At 48.9% G+C, this 22,254-nt stretch overlaps 2 long non-coding RNA genes and 1 other non-coding gene across 3 annotated transcripts; 1 reads left to right on the plus strand and 2 right to left on the minus strand.

Annotated features, from left to right (window-relative positions):
* Positions 1-390: 390 nt before the first annotated feature.
* Positions 391-703, minus strand: LOC146434186 (Nuclear RNase P). The gene has a single exon (XR_014853892.1).
* Positions 704-1,051: 348 nt separating this feature from the next.
* On the plus strand, positions 1,052-19,419 carry LOC146434187 (uncharacterized). Its single transcript, XR_014853855.1, has 3 exons — positions 1,052-1,486; positions 17,057-17,130; positions 18,950-19,419. It is a non-coding gene; the product is annotated as an uncharacterized LOC146434187 (long non-coding RNA).
* On the minus strand, positions 6,383-7,613 carry LOC146434188 (uncharacterized). Its single transcript, XR_014853634.1, has 3 exons — positions 7,503-7,613; positions 6,875-6,999; positions 6,383-6,776 (listed from the first exon to the last, which is right to left on the minus strand). It is a non-coding gene; the product is annotated as an uncharacterized LOC146434188 (long non-coding RNA).
* Positions 19,420-22,254: the final 2,835 nt, after the last annotated feature.

Consider the following 22,254-nt stretch of genomic DNA (forward strand, 5'->3'; position numbering starts at 1 on the left):
TTTCTGGGTTTAAAAGTTAATAAATGGGGAAGTGTGGGGATGGAAGGGGGATGAGCAGTTTGGCCACCCAGCTGGGACCTCAAACCTCTACCTTCCTCCTTTGCAAAAATTAGGTGTCGTTTGTAAAACTCGTTGTTGTCATCCCTTTTATGTGGTTCCTGAAGCCCTGTACAAGTTTTCTTTTTAACTTCCTTTGATAACATTTAGATATTTATACACAGATAACGAGATCCCCTCACTCAGCCTTTCCTCACAGTCGTGGTGCTTCCTTAATGATCTGTGTTGCCCTCTGCTGGGCAGCAGGTTTGGGGTGTGAAAGTCAGTAATAAATAGGGGTACGAGCGGGAGGAACATATGGGGAAGGTAAGAAATGAACGATGGAAAAAGGTGTCCGGGGGAGAGTAGTCTGAATTGGGTTATGGGGCGCTGCCCCACCTCACCCATTGGACTCAACGCGCCGGCCGTGAGTCTGTCTCAAAGCACCGCGGAGCCATGAGCATCCGCCGGGGTCCGCGGAGGAACCGCTGCGGCTTCTCCTGCCCGGGCCGGCCCGCGCGGCGCCCCCCCTTGCTGGTGGCTCACCCGCCCGTCGCGGGCGGAGCCCTGCTGGGGCCGCGGGCGGCCCTTCCCTCAGACCTTCCCCGAGGCGGGCCGCGGGTGACGCGCACCCCGTGCGTGGCCTCGGCAGTGAGCTTCCCCCGGACGCCTCACACTGCACTTTCGGTTCCATATATAGCTCGGCTCACAGTGCCTCTTCTAGCTTAGGGTGACGCGCCGGTGCTACCCAGCATGCACTGCGGCGTATGGTAATTTCGGGCCGCCCATTGGTCCGGAGGGGGCTGAGGGCGTGTCCCGCTCTGTGTGAGGGTTAGTGCAGGTTCATGGCGGGGCACGGCACCGCGGGCTGTGCCGAGAGGTGGGGCGGGAACGCTTGCGGCACCCTTTGTGGGGGCAGTGGGGCTGAAACCTGCCCGTGACAGGCCGTGGGGTAGCGACCCACTCGTGATGGACTGTGGGGCCACGATTGACCTGTGAAGGACTGTGTGGCTAAACCTTGCCTGCGGTGGGCTGTGGGGTGGGGTCCCGCTTGTGAAGGGATGTGGGGTTTGTGCCCACTCGTGAGGGACTGTGGGGTTTGTGCCCCGTTGATCCAAGCTGGGGTGCAGGGCCTGGGGCAGCAGGCTGTGGGGCTGGAGCCCGCTGGGGCCGGGCTGTGGGGTGGAGTCCAGGCTTCCCCGGGCAGCTCCAGGGAGGTGCTGGGAAGGCTGGTGGCAGTGGGTGAGTGTGGGTGGCTTTAACCCCCCCGACCCACAGTGCAGGGACTGTTGGCTTTTAATAATAGCAGGGTATCAAGGCTGCTGCACATTCGGGTACCTGCGTGGGCAGATACAGGTGCCCTCACCTGGCTCTCCCTCCTTCCAGGGCTGCTTGGCTCCCAGGACCACAAAGCTGGAAGTAATGCCTGAGCCCAGGATGCTGTGCTGGGGTGAGTCTGGCTGACTGCAGCACATAATTCTGGTGGTTTTCCTGACGATGGGCTCCTAAATTTGGGATGTTTCTGCCTCTGTGAGTCCAGGGAGAGGGACACCTGTGTTGCTGGGTGTCCTCACAGCTCTCTGTGTTGCAGCTGTGCACCCAGACACCTTTATGTCCCTCAGTTCCAGCTGCAGGATGCTTTGGGCAGCTCTTTGGGGGTTCAATATGTTGCTTTTTGGCCTTGCACAGTTTTTGCTGCCCCATGGTCCTTTTAGTCAGTTTAAAGGGGCTGTGAGTGTGCAAATCTCTCACTTCAAACCTTAGATATCCTGCTCTTCCAAGACTGAACATGGTCTGTCCTGTTACTCAAGGCAATCTCTTTTTGGAGGAAAATGATAAATCCAGGGGATTTTTACTTGTAGAAGTTGCAGATCTGGCAAAGAATTTTAAAAGTACAATTTTAAGATTTTAGGATTTCTCCTCAGATTTTTGGTTTCTAACTCTACACTTCATCCCCCTGATGTTGTAAGGAGTCAAGTAGCAAAACTTTCCTGAAACAGAGTGTGCTGCAAATCCCTGTAGAGGCAGCTTAGTGTGCAGCCATCCATGTGGGGTACAGGAGGTTCTTTGCTTGCCTGTGACCTGTTGCACTCTTGATACCAGGGGATGTTTAGAGATCAATAGTCATGGAAGAGTTTAGAGGCTGAATTAGCCTTACCTGATGCACTTGAGTTGGGGATCAACATCAGTGAAAGAGCTATAAAAAAAAAATAGAAGAGTCTGTAACTTCCTGCACCAGGGAGGGTGTCTCATTTTTGGGGAGGTGATTTTCCACTAGCTACTTTCTATACATGGGAACATGAAGGTAGGGTAGCTGTCTGCTTTGACTAGGATGGCCAAAGGAGCTGATTTTTCCTGCGGGGCTTTGGTTTTTTCAGAGGTTGGGAATATCCTGGGGAACCTGGATGAGTGGGAAGTTTGCCCATGAGTTGCTTTCTTGTGGCCTCCTAGTGAACTTGAGGTAAACTGGGACTAAGACTCCCTTCTCCCTCCTCTCCTGAGAGCAGTGAAAATGCATTAACCCGATGCTAATTGTTACCGTGACTGATGGCAGCAATTAGGGTCTGTAATCGAGATCCAGTCTCTGCATGTGGAGTGCTGTAGTACTGCCTGGGGAGGCTCTGGTAAACACCGTAAACTGGGATGCTTCCAGGAAGCTCTGGGGTACTCCTAAATGCTTCTGCCCTTAGAGGGAGTTGTGTGTGTTCCCTGCACTGGGCTAACTGTGCCTGAAACAGCAATTTCATTCAGATTTACAGCCCTGTTTTGCTGGATGTTGCTTGCTCCAAGAGCACCCCCTGGTCAGGGTTCTGAGAGGAGGTACTGCTGTGCCCGGCATTGCAGTTTGGGTATCTTTGTGATGCTTCCAGTCTCACATGGGTCCCGCTGGGCATGGCAAGGCCACGCTCATTTAGAGCTGTTATTTATTAGAAGAAGTGCTGGGTGATGACCTTGTCTGTGTCCCTTCAGCTGCTGGTGACATCAGTGACGCAGCTGGTCTTGCGAGGTCACTCATTTCCCTTCGTTTAATGATCTGCTGGTGAATACAAGCTTCCATTGCTCGGTAGAGTGTCACTGGGACATGAATATTGATGAAACCTCAGTGGTCCTGTGGTGCTGTCACAGCATGGAGGGCTCATTTGGAGCTGCCAGGCAGTGCGGGGAACTCTGTGATGGACTGATAATAAAGTGTTGCTGAACTCTGCTCTGAGGTGCTGCTTGACACTTGGAACTTGCGGGCTCCTGGAACAGCAGCAAGGGACTGGGCTGGTGTTTTCCAAAGTGGGGACACATCACCATGAGTGTTAGCAGGGGAGGGATCCACCCCTCAAACACCAGTGGGGGTGCTGCAGGTGCAGGAGAGTTTGTTGGTTGCAGTTTCAGGTGGCAAGTGGCCTGGTTAATGGAACCTCAACATTTCCCAGGGTGGAATTTGGGTGACAGCAGATGCAATCCAACATCTCTGGAAAAGGCCTTTTAGGGCTGTTGGTATGGAAATCACTATACAAAACAGGATGTGGCTGTTATAGATGTACAAGGGAAGAGCATAATTTCAAATTTGCAAACTGCATTAATCCAGGTGAGTCCCTTCCAGCTTCTGCTATCTTGTGTAGAAAAGTCAGAGTGACAACTGAGCTCTTGTAAACAAAACAAATTTTTCTTTGGAAAATGGGGTAATTTACATGCTAATTTGGAATTTATCACTCAGTATGTTGTTCCTTTAAAAGCGTGTATAATATCTGTGCTTGAGTGACAGCAAAATTTCTCCCCAAAAGATAAACTGAGAGAGAGAACCCCAAGTCTTGCTCTGAACCCTTATGTAGCTCCTGCAGTGAGAGTCCAGGGTCAAGGTGTATGGAGATGGTTGGTTACCTTTATTTTCCTAACTGCAGAGAAGGATCCATCTTCCCCTCCTGCCTCAGGTGTTCTCTGGCTAGAGAGGTCACAGGAGAGCCCTTCTGCAGGGATTTCTGCTGGATCAAGGCCGTAGGATGTTGGCAGTGTCTGGTTTTAGTAACGGACATCAAAATATACACATTCTCCCTCAAAACCTTCATGTACCAGTGCCTGTAGGAACTGCCTCTTGCTGATCAGGTTTTTGCACCATGTCATGTTGCTGTGCAGCCCCTTGCTACACTGACAGACTGTTCTGATCAAACAGAGCATTGCCTTTGCTGCAGGTACTGCCAGATGTGGCACAACTGAGCTCATTTAGGTGATTTTAAAAAAAAAGTGGGTATTGGCTTGTGTGATCTTGAAACCAATAGTTAGTGCCAGCTGTTTTGTCTTAGCACTGTGGAAAGCCTGCTGTAGTAGAAACACTACTGGGCTACCTTTGGAAAGGATGCACATGGTTACAGATACTGTTGGATTTGATAGTCTTAGAGGTCTTTTCCAGCCTTAATGATTCTATGATTCATACTTCCTCATCTTTGCTAGGGCGCACTGGAGATCCTCAGCCCCCTAAGGATTTTAGGAGAGACTGACCCATTAAATCCTTTCAGAGCTTGTGCCCATGCACCAGCATTTCTGGAGCATAATCCTTGTGAGTCAGAAGTAGGAGGGGCTGTGGTACCTGTGAGCCCTGAGGGATCTGTGCCACTGGTGTTGGAGATTTAAGGGTCTGGACAGTACCTTTACGATGCGGATTATATGCATGTGGAGGGAAGGAAGCAAAAAAAAAAAATTGTTATGCCTTTGGTAGCACAGGGTGGAAGCATCACCTTTCCTGACATGTTTGAGTAGAGATGGTATCCAGTGGTGGGTTGAAGAGAAGTTGTATGCTGTCTGGTGTTAATTACAAAGGGAAAACCACATGAAAATCAAACGAAATTGAATCCCACTGCATTTGATATTCCCAGAGTTGAAGGCCTCAGTACGTCTCATTAGTTTAAAACCCCTGATGGAGAGAGCTCAGCTTTGAGTGGGAAAATTGATATGACATTGAGACCTGGGAGAGGATTAGCTGCCTGCCTCGGAACTTGTCCAGAGGAGTCGAACATGCAAATGCTCCCAGAGAGCAGCTCCCTGCGAGAAGGATGCTGGATAATTAAGGCCCCTGGGACCACACAATTGCAGTGAGGCAGGGATGAGGTCTGTGTGTCTGAAAAGTCCTGCCACTGCATTCTTTTATGAGGGAAATAATGCCTGGGCAGTATAGACAAAACCAAAGCTTTGGGTGTGCTTGACTGCTGGTGACAGAGATGCTCTGTTCCTCCTCTCAGTGGGATTTACAGGTGCTGGGTTAGGTTTGAACTATGCAGGTTATGGCATTCTGGGACTACTGATTTGGCTTATCTTGCAAAGGTGTCTGTGGAAGGTGTGTGGCTGAGTCATAAGCATGGGTTTGGCCCACAGGTGACTTGAGCTTTTGTGGCAAAGAGTTTGGTTCCATTTTGGGACCCTGCAGTGGTGCTGCAGGCCCAAACACTCCTGATTGCTGCAACATCTTTAGTGGTATGAAAATTGCAACACAGAGGCAATGTGTCTAGAAAAGTGTAACTGCTTTTCTAGTGCTTGAGCCGGTAGGAGGTGTTTGCTGGGGAATGCAGGCCATGGGATGTACTGTGCCCATCAGTTTGTACCTGTGAGCCTCTGCTTTGGGCCCTGCTGGGTTTGCTGTTCTGATGAAGTGTTCTGTAACTGCCGTATGCGGAGAGATGATGTTTCCCATTTTCTCCTGCAAACCCCAGCTGTGCTGTGTACACTCTTAGGCAAGGTGCTAATGATGAAGAATCCATGACTTGGCAGCACACCGGGGTTTTCACCGGCTTCTGGAAACAAAATGTGTTGTAGGACTGGCTGTGGTCTTTGTGGCAGGTGGAGCTTGCAGACCGTACCAGCATCACTGTGCTTCCTGTGTACTCAGAGAGCAGTTTCTAGCTGGGACATTGCAGTCCCCAGGCAGGATTACTGGAGAAGGGCTGGCGGGACCTGCTGCTTCCAGCAGGGTGATGGAAGCTGGGGAAGCCTGCAGCCATTAGCATGATGCCTCTACTTCAGACAGAAACTCTTGCCTAAGTAGCTGGGAGGTAACAATCTGTGCATCCCTCTGGCACAGGCCTTCTCTGAGGGAATCTTGTCTCATTGAAGCTGTGACCTGGGGCAGGGATCCTCCTCACTCATCCTCTGCCTGTGCCTCTCTAGACTGCTTAAAATAAACAGACCTCTGATTCTCCACTGTAAGAGCAGCTCCAGGGAGGAGCCCCAGAGGAGAACACTTGTCCCAGCACAGGGCATTGCTGACGCTCCTGGAGAAGATGTTGTCAAGAGCAAGGAGCTGTGCTTTATGTAACTTGATGGTGTCACAGCTTCCATGTGAGGGTAGCCTAGCTCAGGACTCACCAGCTTGGGAAAAGCATCAACAAGGAGGACTTGAGACATGGATAAAATCACCCAATAAGCTGATTAGAAGGTAATTGTTTCCTGCAGGGTAAGAAAGTAATGGACTTCAGGTTTAAATCAAACAGCTTTACATGCTATGTGTGGGGGGGAACTAATTCAGCCCTGGAAATGTGTTGTCCTGCAATGTTGCGGCAGCCAAAAAATATCATGAACCTTTAAAAAGGAACTTGGCAATTTCATGGCAGATAAGTCTTGATGATGGGCCTAAACACAGCCCAGAAGCAATTTACAACTTGGGAGTTTGCAAGTGCCGGGCTGCTCGGAGCTGGAGAATCATCCTGGGAAAACACCTCCACCTTCTCTTCAGTTCTTGTCATTAGCATCAAGCTCTGTTGCTGTGAGAGACAAGAGGCTGAGTTTAGAAATACCTACCGTCTCTTGGTTGATGGCTTTCATGAGAAGACAAAGGTGGGTAAGTGACCCTATCACACACCCTCTGAAGTGAGATCCTCCATTTTTGAGAGACTGGGATCAAAAGAGCCGTTTTGGGGTCTAACACTGGTGCCATGTGTTCCTCAGTACAGGCAGGTGCTTGAGTGACTCCTCCAGTGCCCACACCTGCCAGTGCAGAAGTGGAAGCTGTGTTTAGGGTGTTGCTTGGTGACAGTTCTTCTGGGAAGGCTAAGAGAATTAAACCGGTAAGTAGGATTAATAAAAATGTATCAAAATTTGTAAACATATGTATCACATCTCTGATAATGAAGGAGCAGTTAATAAGTATTTGCAATCAATGTTTCCTACCTGGAAGTTTTCTCTGAAAGTAATTCTGAGGCTGCTCAAACAACCCATTTATTTCTATCATTTTAACAACCTGTTTTCTCAAGGCAGTTGAAATTACTTGCTGAAAAAGCTGTCTCCCCTCCTCCCCACATACGACACGCTCCATTTTACAAAGCCTTGGCTCAGTCTCTGCCTTCTGGCTGTGTCCTGAACAGCTGGGGGAGATCCTGGAATTGGTGCTGGTTGGGATCCTGCTCTGCTGGAGGTGTTGGCAGGGCAGGTGGGCAGCTTTGGGTGACAGTGATAAGATGGGTTATAATCATTCACGTGGAGATCCCTACCTAAAAACCAGCTTATGTGGGAAGTCAGGAGCTGACTGGATGCACGGCCTGGGTGAATGTGTGCGCTGGAAATACTTGTACTGGCTGTAGGAGTGTTGGTTTGGCAATGTGGGGAGTAGGGCACTTCTTTTGCTATTCTTCTGGAATAAGAAGATTGTGACATCCCACTGTTGTGTTCTGAGAACTTGCAGTACAATTCTTAGTCATCTGACCTCTGTGGGTGGTGCTTTCAGCACCTTGATGAGTTGTTGTATATATCCTGGTTTTCCTCCAGCACAGAGAGAGATCCAGGTCCCTATCTACTGCTTCCAGGATGTTGTGGGCATCATGTAGGTGTGGATGACTTCTTTGGACTGTTGGATCAATACTTCTTCCTCTTCATAGCAGTGTGTGTGAGTGGGTGGCTGGTTCCCAGGGTAATGATGTGTCTTCTTGAAGACTGCAGGATTAGTTGGGGTTGGTGCAGGAGCAGTCTAGGTCTCCCAGCCTGGGTACATCCCAGGACAGGGGCTAAAAGGTCAGTGCTGAAAGTGGGGATGATCCCTGCCCGTTATCAGAAGCAACTTACTCTTGGCTAAGGAAAGATGACAGGTGATGAGTGAAAGCTTCAGCTTCCAGGGTTCTTCCCCATGAACTTCTTGCAAGTATTTCAGTTCTCAGGCTGTACTGATGCTTTGCCTTTCCCTGGGCAACAGGGAGCCACGTGGTTTTGATGTTCTTATTCCCCGGGGTTATTCCCTGTCCTCCTCCCTGGGGATGTGTTTGGGCTCTGCTTTGTGAGATAATTAATAGAGCTGTCAGCCCCCTTGTCCCAAGAACCCGAGAAGACAAATAGTCCAACATGTGTAGCCACCTTTGCAGGTCCTAAGGCCCCGGCAGGAGCCAGGAGGGTGACGGATGTGCTGACGAGGGGGGCTGACACAACTGGGTCAGTGCGAATGTTGCAGGGGTGGGAGCTGTGCCTCCTTCTCCCCTCTGCCTGGCACCCCAGCACCTCTGGGCCAGACGGTGGCCACTTATCACCTCTTCCTTCAGTGCCTGCTGTAAGCTGGCAGCACCAGAGCCTCGTCTAGAAGAAAGACACGAGTCATGGTCCTAAGGCTCTGCTGTGGAGCTGCCATCTGTCCTCTCCTTGGATGTCGCTGCCAGGGCAGCCTGGGAACATAACCCAGGGCTGATGCTCTGTCAGCTAAACATCTGGTTAGACTGTGCTCTACTCCTCTGCCTTCCCAGCACAACGTGGTGCTGCCTTCCCTCAAAGAGGCGAGCTTCATGTACCTGCACATATAGATATGTATATATTTTTTTTCAGACTTCCAACTCTGTGCTTTGCATCTTAATGCTACTTTCCTGGCCCAGCCTCCTACAGCCTTCCCTCTCTCATCTGGAGCCAGCTTCTGCACTGTGGGAAGGGTTGCTTGTTTGGAGAGGACCGTGCAAATAATCTCCTGAGTTTCTCCCTTTGTGGACGGGTGAGGAAAATTTGGCAAAGTGGCTGCAATCGTGTCTTGTGAGTATCCTGGAGCAATGAGCTGAGAGCCCTGAGCCAGTCTCACTGTGCAAAATCCATTAGCCACGAGCAGAGCTGCTTCTGGGCTCAGCATTCAGTAGCTGTTATGGCCTGAATTATCCCTAATTTCTGTCCCTTACAGTTAAAACGACTCAGACGTTTCTTTTTGAAACGACATATTGCTTCTGACTAAATACCCTACAGCCATGGCTCTACTGACTATTAAATTGTTCTCAGGAAGGCAGTGATCCTCTGTCTCCGGTTCAGTGTAGGCTGGTGCCATCACCTGTGTGTTGCTGTGGGGCTGGAAGAGGAACTCTGCTTTGCTGTAGGCAAGCAAATGCTGAGACACATCTGAGGACTTGATGGCTGCAGGTTTAATAAGATCAATACTACCTCTGCAAAAGATTATATGGTATACTAGGCAGCAAATAGACCACTTCTGCTGGATTTGGAAACTGTTTATAGAGTCTATTAGGGATGGTGAGGTAGAAGGGCCTAATCTGTAGTGAATTGCACAATAGCAGTAGTTGAGACTCCCAATTAAGGGTTTTGCAGTCTGTTAAATAATGGAATTAAAATCAAAATAAATGAGAAATTTTTCCAAGAAGTCATACTTGCAGCCACATCATCAGCCAAAGGACAGAGGAGAAACATGCTGCCCAGAGGATGAGTGCTTGCTTCTCTTGGCTCATGCTGCCTCCTTGAAGCCTTGAAAGGTGTTGGGAAGAGAAGATTGTCAAGCTTCTGTCAGGACAAAGAGCCAGTCAACCTTGGAGATCCTTCTGCTCCCACCCAGCAGGCTGTTGGGTCTTCCCCCCCACAGCTGGCAGGTCAAAAGTTGTCTTGTGCTGTGGAACATCCCTTGTGCCATACCATGTGCTCTACAGCCAGGGTTAATGCTGGTGCTGAACATGGCAGGCTGGCTTGAGGAGCAGCTTTTAGGAACAGCAACTTTGTTGGCTGTGTTTGAGCTGCTCTTGTGCTGCCATCACCTCCTGCGGTGTGCCCTGGTATAATTAGCTTTAATCACACATGAGCAATAGCCTGCCTGGTCACCCTCTCTGCTCCCAGGGAGTGCAGCAGGGCACCGAGCTCCTGTCATTTCTCTGGTGCTCTGTCCAGTCTCATTTGAAATGCCTTCCAGGATGAATTACAGTGCTCTAAGGGAATCTGCAAAATAGGATCACAGGCCAATTGAATCCATCTGCAAAATGCAGGGGGATGATGTATTGCCCTACGGATGGATTCTGCTCACTCCTTTTTTTATTTTCTTTTAAAACTCTTGATAGAGTAAGAAGAACAAATGCTTGAGGAACAAGGAGCTGGATCAGGCCATACTGACTAAAGATTGGTGATGCAGAAGGGAAGTAGGGAAGGAAGGAGAGATTCATATTGTGTGCTGGCCGGGAAGTAGGGAAGGAAGGAGAGATTCACACTGTCTGCTGGTTAGTCTGATCCTGAAAGTGGACTAATGTATGGGAGTGATTCATGGGGTAAAATGTGCTGGGAGAGGCTGGAATTACCAGCCCTGGGGAGGCTTTAGGAACAAATAACCTGCTGAAGTCAGTCAAAGCAGCTTCAAGTTGGAGCTGTGCAGGTGCTGTGACCCATGTGGACATCACAAGTACCCAGACCATCTCAGGGCACAAGAACAGTGAATGCAGCCTTCAGGGTCTGATGTAGCAATTCCTGGCTGGCTGGCCTGGCCATGCTCCCTGGGGAGTGCAGCTGAGGTCACCCACCTTGGCCCCAGTGTGGTTGGACTGCCAAGGAAGAAGTTAACCTCCTTGCACTTTGGTTGGATTGAGGTTGGGCTGGTGTTACTGAGCCTCCTTCTCCTCTGGCTGGGATGCTCCAGCCATGGCCCGAGGGGGAAGGGAAATGAATTAAACCCATCTTCAGACACGTTTGTATTGATTCTGTCACTTTCTTGCTGCTTGCTGACAGGTGATGGATGGCTCATAATGCGACCGGCACAGTACATTACGTTTCCCATCCAGGGACTCCTAAATCATTTCAAATTTTCAAATTCCCTAATCAATATTTTATCAGTAGCAGAAGAAAGCGGAACAGACCCATTTCTCAAGAGGTAGAAGAATGAGCGTGTGTGGATGCGTGCCTGCACATACATAGGCATGGGAGTTTGGGTATTTATAATCACAACTAAAGCGCCCTTAGTATAACAATTATATCTGCAACCAGAAAAATACATACAGAAGTACGACCAGGAGTGATGCTTACGTTTAAGTGACTTCAGGAGGAAGTAAATTAGAGATTTGGTTTTTGGATATGAATATAGAGGATTAATGCCATGTGGGCTTTGTGCTCATCGCTCAGCCAGTCACTCCATCCTTATGGAGGGTGCAGGGGGGTCGAGGCAGGTGCAAACATGCTTAGTTTTTTGGGGAAGGAAATTGGATTTGCAACCACCTGTAATGCAGTGGGACTCAGATCTGTCACTCGGCACTGAAGCAGTAATGGGGAAATATCCCCAGCAAGCCTGTCTGGAGCTGGATGATGTGGCCCAGTTGGTTGTTTGTCTGGAATTTTAACCAAGCGTGGTGTTGCTTTCTTGAGGCTGGAGTGGGCAGAGAAGGATCCTGTTGCTGCTGTGGTGTGTTGGCTCCTGGTGGATGCTGGGGCACTGGGAGACTAGGTGGGAATGCCCCTGCAATCATGTGTGCTTGAACTGGTCCTGAGCAAACAGCATGTGCCGTTCTACTGCTCTGCTGGCACTTGCTGTCACAGTAGGATGTGATTCAGGTGGGGCTGAGTGGGGATAGAGGAGCAAGTACTGGGATGCTTCAGAGGAGGTGCAGATGGGCTCTGTCATGTTAGGATATCATGTGGAGCAGCTGGCTCCAAACTGAGACCCTATTCACTGACTTGCCATGTCTTCCACACTAGGCTACCTTAACCAGTAACTCCCAGTTCCTGCCTGGCATCTGGCTTTCTGCTGGGCTTTGGGATGGAAGAGCTCGGGGAAGAATGGAGCTGGTTCCTCCTGTTGTAGGAGTGGGGTCTCTGCAAAGTGGAGGCAGCACAGGGCTTTGTTCCTTCCCCTTCAAATGATGATCCTGGTGAGACAGCCGGAGCATGCCGGTCTGCCCTGAAGATGGCTGCTTTCCCCAAATCTTTCCTGTGCTGGTGGTCCTTTGTGTGTGCTCCCTGCGTCCCCTGACCTCACTTGCTCAACAATTTCTCTCCATTCAATTACTCATTCTCTTAGACTCTTGTTTTTTATTCCCAGGCTGGATGTTTTCCAAGTAAAAGATTTATTCTTAAGCTATTTTTTTCCTCCCTGTGAAGAGAGCTTCCAAACAGCACAGATGTGAGGCTAAACATAACCTTCCTTGTTACTGTCACCTCTCCTCAGCGTTCGCCTGGCTGATCTGGTGTTGCCTTTGCTTCCGAGTGTTTTTTTCACAGCTTGGTTGAAGTTTGCTGCTGGAATACACGAGGTGGACTTGCAGAAGAGAGCAGTAGCCCTGGGAGCACAAGGTGAAGCTCAAGGGTGGCACTTCCAAACCCATGCTGACCTCCTGGCCCTTTCCCAGGCTGTGTGGGGACCCTTAGCCCTTTGGGCTGGTGCAGTGGCATAGACTGCATAACGGGAGAGTCAGACTTTTCTTCTAGAGGTACTTTAAAAACCAGCTTTTTACTCATAGAAAAAAACTTTGTGCTTTTCCATCCTGACCTCTGAACAGTTTAGGGGAGAAATGCACACTCTTTCCCCAAGGCAAGAGCTGCCTCACCACCAGCAGGGAGGTCTTATACTACAACACTGTTATGCCAACATTTTTTCTGTGTTCAAAGTTTTCTGTGGGCTTGGTTTCAGAGACTGGATCCCTGCTGTGCCCATGTGGAGGTGAAGTTTGCTGCTCTGCCCTTTTCTCTATTATCTCATGCTCAGGGTTTGTCAGGGATGGGGGTAGCCTCTGATTTGTGCTGTCCGCATTGCTTCCTGCCCCAGAGGCACTATGTGTAGCAGGAACCTGGTTGAAGATTGCAAAAAGATGTGTGGAAATAACTGATTTTCTTCTTCTGAAAGCCTGTGTCTGATCTGCAGGAGCAGGAATCCTTTTGAAGAGCTCCTATATACTTCATGTGTACCAGAGGCAGGCTGAAAAACTGTTTTCCTTTTTTCTTGGTTAAAGATAAGATTTAATTGAACCAGGGAGAAGTCACTGTTTGCTGTGTCATTTACTGATCTGGTGGCTGTTTGGAGTTGGGTCTGAAAGTGTCTGGAAGGGGAACTCTGGGCGGTGTGTTTGTGATTCCCAAAGCATAGCAGGAGAGAGGAAAGAAGCTACTGAGGTGTCTCCCAGAGAGACAAGGTATTTGTCACGTAGCTGTCACCAAGGACTCTTCAAAGCAAACTTGGTCACCCAGACTGCTTGCTGTTTTCCCTCTTTAGAGTACAATAGCATGAATTGCCTTCCCCTCCCTGCTTTGGTGTTAACCTCCACTTGTTCTGGTGCTTTTTGAGGATGCATGATATGTTTCCCTGTGAGCAGGACAAAAGTCAGACCCAGACCTTGGTGCTTCACAGCTGCCACCTTTGCCACACACATGAATCCCCATCATAGCTGATCTAGCAAATGACTGCATTCAGCAGATAAACTCAGTCCTTCAGCACAAGAGGTGAAGCCCATTGTTTGGGCACAGATGGCCTTACATACTGTTTCCTTTGATGAGACATGTTCTGAAAAACTGTGTGCCTGAGACAGAAAGGGGCCTTACCACCTGAAAAAGTTTGCTGTGGAATTGTGTTTTGCAGTTCTCATCTTTATGGTTGCTATGCCTGGGAAAGCACAGAGAAGCTGGGAAACTCTCTGCAAGCAGTACTAGGATTAGCTCAAACAGGAGGGCATGGGAGGAACTGCTTCCTCAAGGGCAGTGTTTAACCCCCATTTGTCCTTAGGACAAGGAATGTGTTCAACCTTCAAAGCTCCAGGCCACAGCTCTACCCTATGTCTTAAGAGGTTTATTCCAACTTAAATAATTCCATGATTCTGTGTTTTGCATGCTTTCAAATATACTTGGGTGTCCTGAAAAGATCTCAGGTTAGGAACTGGGATTTATGTCCCTCAGAATAAGAGCCTGTGGCAGACAGATCTCAACTTGGCTTGTCATCTCTCTCAGCTGGCAGTGTCAGGGTTTCCTGGTTTTCTTTTGTGGTGGGACAGAGCTGGCCATGGTGGTACAGCTGCTGTAAGGACAGGAGCTGCTTGGGCAAGGAGGACACGGGCTGAAGATACCTGGAAACTTCATGTCAGAGCTGTCACTTGCCAGCCTGACCAGAACACCTTGCAGGGAAGTGAATTTTGGGTAACTCAGCCAAATAACTCAAAGGCTCTGCATGGTTTTCAAGTGAGCTGTGATGGCATGAAGGGGAAATGCCCAGCTCTTTTTAATATCCAGCTTAAGGGAAGTCCTTTTGTTCATTTAGTCTTGATTTAAAGTGGTCTGAGGTAGTGAAATCCTCTTGCCTCATCTGGGTCTAAGCTGGGTGCTGATAAGCAAAGAGCTGTTTTTCCCTGCCAGCTGCTTCTGCCAAGCCAGAAATAGCCTGCCCAAGTAAGCTCACCATAGCAGCATTTCTCATTCAAAAGTTAATAAGCTTTGAAATTGGATTTTAATCAACTAATCTTTGATCCTAGGCACTAGAGCTCGATTAGGAGTGTCCAGTAAACCAAGTTACATCTTTCTTCTCTGCTGTCTTTTTCCCCCCCCAAATCGAGCAAAGAAGAGGCTGAGAAATGTTTCAGCATTTGAGGACCTGTGCATTTTAAGGTTTGTGTTGTCCCTGTTCTTTTGATCTGATCCATCCCATGGATGAATGGAAAACCTGATCTCTGGTGGGCATCTGCTCTTGCAAGGCTGTGAATGTCTTTTAGGGAAAAGGGCTGGAGTTCTTTTCTAACAAAGGCTTGGATTCAATCAGATGAGGTGGGACGAGGGATAGAAGATCTGCTGTAGCCCTAACTACATCCCTCCTATCCCCAGCATCAAAATGGGGTACCATGAATTCTGCATCCAACAGAATCACCGAATAGCTGAGGTTGAACGGACCTCTGGCCTTTTGCCAGACTGCAAAGGAAGTTATAGCTGGACCTCAGGGTTATGTAGTTATACTTCCACTCAAGGGATGGATTTGGTTCAGACTTCTCCAACTTATTCCACCTCCCCATAAATCTGAGCAAACACTCCTGTCTCGATTTACCCTCCAAACACTTTTCTCTTGATCAGATAGAGGCTGATTTTATTTTTCTAAGGCTATATTTAGATTCTGGTGCACAAGCTCCCGTTTTCTACAGAAATACTGGCTTAGTGAGCTCCCTGAGGACCACACAGTTCTTCTCTGTGCTTGTGGAATGGTCAGATCAAACGAGAGAGGATTTGTTTGGGCAGCAGAGTAAGCAGAGGCACTACGCTGCTCACATACTGTAGTCTTGTTATCTTGAGCCATCCTTGGCACTGCTATGTTGTCCAGGGTCAGGGTGGGCTCTCTAATGAGCCCCTCTTTCCCTAGCACCTCACACTGCTGGGGAAGTGGCACAGAGGCCCTGGGGTGGGCTTGTCACGGGTGGTTTGGGTTTGATGGTACATGGGGGAAGCTGGTCGCGCTGTCTCCGAGCGGAATCTCTGCGTGTCTTCGTTCTCCGGTACTTCCACTTGCTGTTCCAGAGGATGTTGTATTTCCCTTGCCCTGGGCTATGAACATCCATCTGGACATTTATCTTCTTTCCTTTGAGGAAAGGAAGCAGAGGGAGCATAATGGTCCTTCTGAACACACTTTACAACCTAGAATATCTATCCCTTATAAAACTACCCTAATGGCCAGCTTTTACCGTTTCCAATACTTCTCAGGGCATTTAAGCTCTGTGATGGTACTTACCAGGAATATGAACTGTGGTGTGTCAGCTTTTGGGGGCTGTCCAGCCTGTGCTAGGTTGACAGGTAGCTTGAAGGGAAGCTGGTCCAGTGGGCAGGATTAGCTGGCCCTTCAGAAAACAGTGTGCTTAGGGTGAGTCAGCTTCCCCTGGAGGTGATGCTTCCAGCTAGCCACAGCCACGTGATAAATTAAAAGTGACATTAATCTACTAACCCTCAGGCCAATGCAGTTAGCAGAGCAGATTGAACCAAGGGAGGGATGAAGTTAGCCTGGTTAGGATCCTCTGAGGGCTCTGGATTTTACAGATCTTGGTGGGTACTGATCCCCAAGCTTCCCCAGGCTGCAGGTGGAATTCAAAAGCCCTCACTGGGCTGATCCTTAGGAGTCCAGAGCAGGTCTCATGCCCCACAGAGTGGCAGGTGGGGTCTCAGAAGCTTCTTCCAGGCCATGCTCAAAATAGAGGAGGTCTTGCCTTGCGTAGCCCTGGCTGTGAAGAGATGATGGCCTTGTACAGGGAAATCTGCAGTCTTTCTTGAGTTTTTCCTCATGTTTTCCATTCTTACTTGATACTTCTAGCAAGGGCCAGTTTTCCTTTTTTTAAATTCAGATGAAGAGCTGCCCCCTTCCCCCAAACCTCAGTCCTTTTTTGGATCACCAATGACCAAAGCATTCTCACTCTGGTGGCATGTGGTGGTCAATTATTTTGTGAAGCATTTTGGACTGAAGTTACCCAATCTCACAGCAGAGCAGCAAGTCTGGTGTGACTAAACAGCATTGCAGGTCTCAGCTTGTCCTCCAGGCTCCATGAAATGAGGGAACGAGCTGGCAACAGCCGTGGTGGGTGTGAAGACCAGACCCCACTGCCTGCTTTGGGATGTGTGAATGTTTTGACCTTAGGGCTTCCCATTGCAATGTTCTAGGGCCTGACTTCTGACAGGGCTCTGCATCTCACACCTTGTGTCCAACTCTCTTGCCTACTTGACCCCAAATCTGAGCACGAGATCAGGTTTGGACACTTCTGCATGTGTTGTGATAATTGTGTTGTTGAAGAGAACAGGCATAGCTCAAAATATCTAGGAGAGTGTACTTCATCCTGTACGCCCCTCCTGATCATCTTCTCAAGGTGTTTCCTCCTTGTTGCAGCCAGCCAGCCCCTGGAAGGACTAGAATCTCTGAAGATGTCCCTTCTGGAGAGCCACCCAAGTTAGAGCCAGCTGGTGAGCTACAACTTTCAAATTTCAAAATTTTTTTATGGTGTTTAAGTGGAAAGGCTGCATGCCCAGTGAGTTGAGTTTTTATGTTTGGTTTTGGTTGGTTTTTTTTTTGCGGGGGGGAAATGAAGGCAAAATGAATTGGGTTGTGCAGGTAGAGGTAAGCAGCTGATGGTCATGGAAGTTCTTGTGCATGAGTTGAGAATAGAGGAGACCCAATTTTGAGTCCATGTTCAGCTTGATTGAGAGCAGTGTTGAGCTGTTTTCTTCTCTTAGGCTCTTGGCCTAAGGAGCTTCTTTTTTGATCTGTGCATAATCTCACTTAACACTGGATCCATCTCCTTGAACAAGGCTGGCAATATTGAAATAGCACTTTCAACTGTGTTTTTCATGGTTGTGTTGTGTTGTAGCAGGTTTGGGTTTGGCTATGGGAGCTAGTAGGAGGATGCTTTGTAAATGCTATATGCTGTGATCATGCAAGCCTGGGCAAGGGAGAGGAAGAGGAGGGGAAATTTATTGTAAAACCATTGCTCCACAGGGAGGGGAGGGTGTTTGCCTAGGAGTGTTTTTGAAGGACTGGTGCTCAGTGGGCTGACAAGAAGCCATTCTGTGATGAACCACTTGGAAGATTTGATTATGCTTATAAGTTTAGACAGGGGACCCACCAGAGACATTATTCCTTCCTTTTAATGAGGACAAAGTTTATCTATATCCTGGAGGAGGAGGACCAGACCCTGAACTTGTATATGAATGGCAGTCCCCAGCTCTGCCCTGGAGGGCTGAGGCTGCCCTGGATGAACTGTAGGCTTTACTTGTCTGCCCTTCTCCCTGTCCCAGCACAGGGTCACTAGCAGCTCAGCCCAGGTTGTGTGGCTCATCCTCGTGAAGAACACAATCTCATCAGAAGGAAATCTTGCTCAGGTGACAATCTCCAGGGACTGCTTTGCAAAGACTTGCCAGAGCTGTGGCAGCCACAGACTCACTTAAATTCCAACAGCAGGCTAGTTGGTGCCAAATCCCATTTGTATCACTGAGAAAAATGGTAAAATCATTGTTAGATGTTCACTAAAATACTCTAAATTTTAGAGAACACGAAGCATGAGTCAGGCATTGAAACCAGCATCCAAAGGAGGGAGGGAGTGGGGAGAGGCAGCAGGAGAGCTTATGAAATATTTTGTTTCACTGGCAAGAGGACAAGAAATAATTGGGCCTTAAATCAAGGAAATGGGAGAATAGGAACAGCAAATCAAGGGAAATGGTGGAAAATTAGGTCTTAGAGTGGAGAAATGTGTACACATGATCACCTGATGGTTCTGGCAGGGATATATGCCCATAAATCTTCTCTTTTAACCTCTTCCCTGCTGCTTTAAGGGGCGCAGTGTCAGGCTTGCTGGCCCCATCCATCTTTCCTAGAGACTACTGGTTTTGGTTTCAACTTGCTTGGTGCTGAGCACCGACTGAGTGGCCTGAATATCCTTCAGAGCTGTAGAGGGAGCTCCCAGGCTGCCTGGACTGCTTGAGTCAAGCTGGAGGGACCCCCAAGAGAAGATAACTGTGCAGATCCATCCTGTGTGTGAGGGATGAGGTGTGATGGATGGGGTGAGCCAGAGGACTCTCTCCTAGAGCTGTAGTGTGTGTGTGTGTGTATGTTAATACCTTGGGATTTACATTAGTAGGTGTGATCTGCTCCTTGTACTCTGCAAATTGGCACAGGTCTCACTTCCTAGAGGGTGAGGTGGTTCCTAAGCAGGGGAGAACATGGACTTTACTGCAGGGTGTCCAAGCTTTCTCTGTCTCACTATGATTGCAGCTGCGTTCCCAACAGGATCCACTAATACAGGATGAGGGATGTCTCCCTTGCAGATGTTGAGACCCAGAAGAGCAAGGTAACCTGTAATGTGCTGTGTGGAGACCCAGGCACCTCCCTGCTATTTAGACACATGGGATCTCAGCAGGTTCTTCCCGCTGAAAATTCTGCTATTAAAGAAAAAATTATTAAAAATCCCCTTTGTGCCTCCCTTAAGGTCCCTGGCTTTTTTTTAAGAAAATAATGAAATGTAAAAATAAAGTTTTCCCTGTTTGCTTTCTGCCAGCCCTCCCTCCGTTTGCACAGTGCTCATTAACTCCCCTAACGCTCGAGTCAGACGCGGCCTCTGGTTAAAAACAGCAACCGCCCTCATGCCTTGCCTGTTTCCCAGGAGCTGGCAGCCAGACAATAACACCGATGGGATCGTCTTCATCAGAAGATGTCAGCCCCTCTGTAGAATTTACATAACTGGAATTTGGCGTTGGGGGAGGGGGAGGAAACAGATTAAAAAATAAAGAATGCTAGAAAAAAGAGGAAAGCTGCTGTTTGGGAGAGGCTGCTGGAGAAGCTGACTCTCTGCATGTCCCTGCTGAGGGTTCTTTTGGGTGGGTAGGAGTTTCTGCTCCAGGATCACAGGTAATCTGAGTTATGTTGCTGCATCAGTGGTTAGACTCGATGCTTTTAGAGGTCTTTTCCAACCTTAAGGATTCTGTGGATTTCCCCAGCACAGCCTTTCTGATCCACTCTGATACCTGGGGGTGAGGATACTCAGCAAGAGTGGGGTGTTAAATTATTCTGTCAGAAACAAAAGTCTCAGCTGAATGTTGTTTTAAAATAGCCAGCCTGCGCCACATGGTTTGAGGAGCTCTGTTAGTCAGATAAAAACACTGTCTCCTGATATTTAGGCACAACGGGGATGTCCAGAAATGTCTTAACACAAACCTGCTCCTGCAAAACCTTCAATCTGATTTTGTTTGGCTCTTGGCCCATCCTAGTGGGAATCTGATATTTGGCCCATCTTTGGGTGTAAGGACTGTTAGGGTGACCCTGCTGATCTCCAATTCCTGCTTGAAACGGCTGCATGCCCAAGGCCAGAGGGAAGGGGAGAAAGCCATCACTCACTGCTTTGGTGTGGGAGGAATTGTATCCTATTTGGGCATCTGGGGTGAGACTCCTGAGCTACCTGGAGGAAGCTTCTTCACCTGTGGCTGTCAGTGTAGCTCAGTCTGGTGTTACATGGCCCTGGAGCTCAGTGCTTAAAGCTAATGTGGATCCTCTTTCGAGGCCTGGATATTGGGGATTTTGTTTTGTTTTTTTAGTTACCATTGCTCGTTAACATGATGCAGAGGAGTGAACATTTGTGCCAGCAGCAGCTGAGCGTATCAGCAGCTGTCTGGGGCCATTATGCAGAATTTCAAGTCCTGGCCAGCGTGCTGAGTCCTAACGATCCCCAACCAAAGGCACGTCCGAGAAATGTCAGGCAAAAACTTTTTCTTTATTAGTTTATGCCTTTTTGAATGTGGGAGATGCTGTTTGGAATGTGTGTCTGGGCACAACAGCGTTGCTATTCCTGCCTGCTTTTCCATCACCTCCCTCTCTCTGCTTGTTTGTTTGCTATTGTGCCTGTATTTTTTTTTTCTCTCCCCCTTGCTTCATTTCTAGCACAAAAAGTTATTCAGCCCCCGAGTGCGCGGGTGCCTATTGTGCACAGAGAGCTGCAGCACAAAGGATTCCAGAGACAATCTTGTTCCCTCTCGCCAGCACAAGCTGCCCAGCCAGATTCAGAAACACATCTGGAAGTCTTAAAAGGAGATATGCTCTGTTTGACTGCAGCTTAAAGCACGGGGAATAGGGGAGGGAGAGGCCTTTCAGGAGCCTGGTGGGTTTTATCAGTCCACTCATGGTCCTGTGGCACAGCTGCAGCCCAGCCCATGCAGACAGGTTAGTGAATGCCCATGTGTGAGGTGGGGCTTTACTTTGCAGTTGGTCTGTAGATTAGCAGTGGACAAACTCTCCCCTTGAGAACCTCTGGTTTGTGGGGTATGGAGATATCTCCCCAGGCAGGCTGCAATTTTAGCACCAGAATGGCTGCCCTAGTGGTGTGTGGATACTCATTAGTTCTGATGTTCAGCAGGGCTCAAGTCTGGGTGCAGACTGCCTTAACTGCTTTTCTGCAGTGACAGTTCTGAAGGGCACTGTGCTGTAGGGATGGATCTACTTTCTCAGCAGTAGCTTTATGCTTTCCAAGGCTCCCATTGTCTGGAGAAGTGCCTCTGCAGGGACCCTGGGAGGTATGTTGCCAGTCCTGGCACATGGTGGCTCTCAAGGGCACTGAAGCACATGAGGTGAGTTCAGGAGACTTGGGTTGCTACATCTCCCAGAGCTGTTCCAGGTAAGCCTGCTTGGATGCTGTCTTGACACTTGGCATAATTCCAGTTTCCATAGCAGGGATGGGAGAAGCCCTAAGCTTGGGTTCTGTGGGTCAGTTTAGTCACTTGTCTAAGTACAGCTCTGGTCCAGCTGGGGCATAATGGGGTTTTTCTGACCACAGAATGGTTGGGATTGGAAAGGGCCTTACAGATCTTCCCCTTCCAACCCCCTTGCCATGGGCAGGGACAACTTCCACTAGACTAGGTTGCTCTGAGTCCTGTCCAGCCTGGCCTGGAGCACTTCAGGGATGGAGCAGACACAGCTTCTCTGGGCAACCTGTGCCAGGGCCTCACCACCCTCACAGGGAGCAATGTTTTACAAATACCCAATCTAACCTCCTCTCTTTAAGTTTAGAGCCATTCCCCCTCATCCCATTGTTCCAGGCCCTTGTCCAAAGCTCCTCTCCAGCTCTCTTGTAGCATCTTTCAGCACAGGATGGGGCTCTGAGGTTTCCCTGGGGCTTTCTCCAGGGTTGACATCTCCAACCCTCTCAGTCTGTATCCTTAGAAGAGGTGTTCCATCCTTCTGAGCATCTTTGTGGCCTTCCTCTGGACTTGCTTCAAGAGGTTTACATAAACCTGTGGAAAACCAGGGAAACTCCTCCCAGATCTCATCTCTGAGTCTGCTCAGATGGAAGGGTTGGTTAAACCCATGCCACTAATCATTCCCTGCTCCAGTCTTGTGAGACAAAGTATTCCCAAGCTCATGGATCAACCTCCCAGCTTGCTCTGTGAAATGTCAAGATTTGGGTGACCTCCTCCATTTCACCTTGGATGCTGTTGGAGTTCAGCGCTGCACCAAAGTAGGAGAAGAGGAGGTGTCCAAGCAAGAGGCAGGGACAAACAGCTTTAAAAAAGGCTCTGTCTTTGCAGAGTGCTGTTTCTTTTAACCTT

Source organism: Lichenostomus cassidix, chromosome 8 (assembly GCF_008360975.1).
Source record: "Lichenostomus cassidix isolate B80296 chromosome 8, HeHo_3.0, whole genome shotgun sequence".
Lineage (NCBI taxonomy): Eukaryota > Metazoa > Chordata > Aves > Passeriformes > Meliphagidae > Lichenostomus > Lichenostomus cassidix.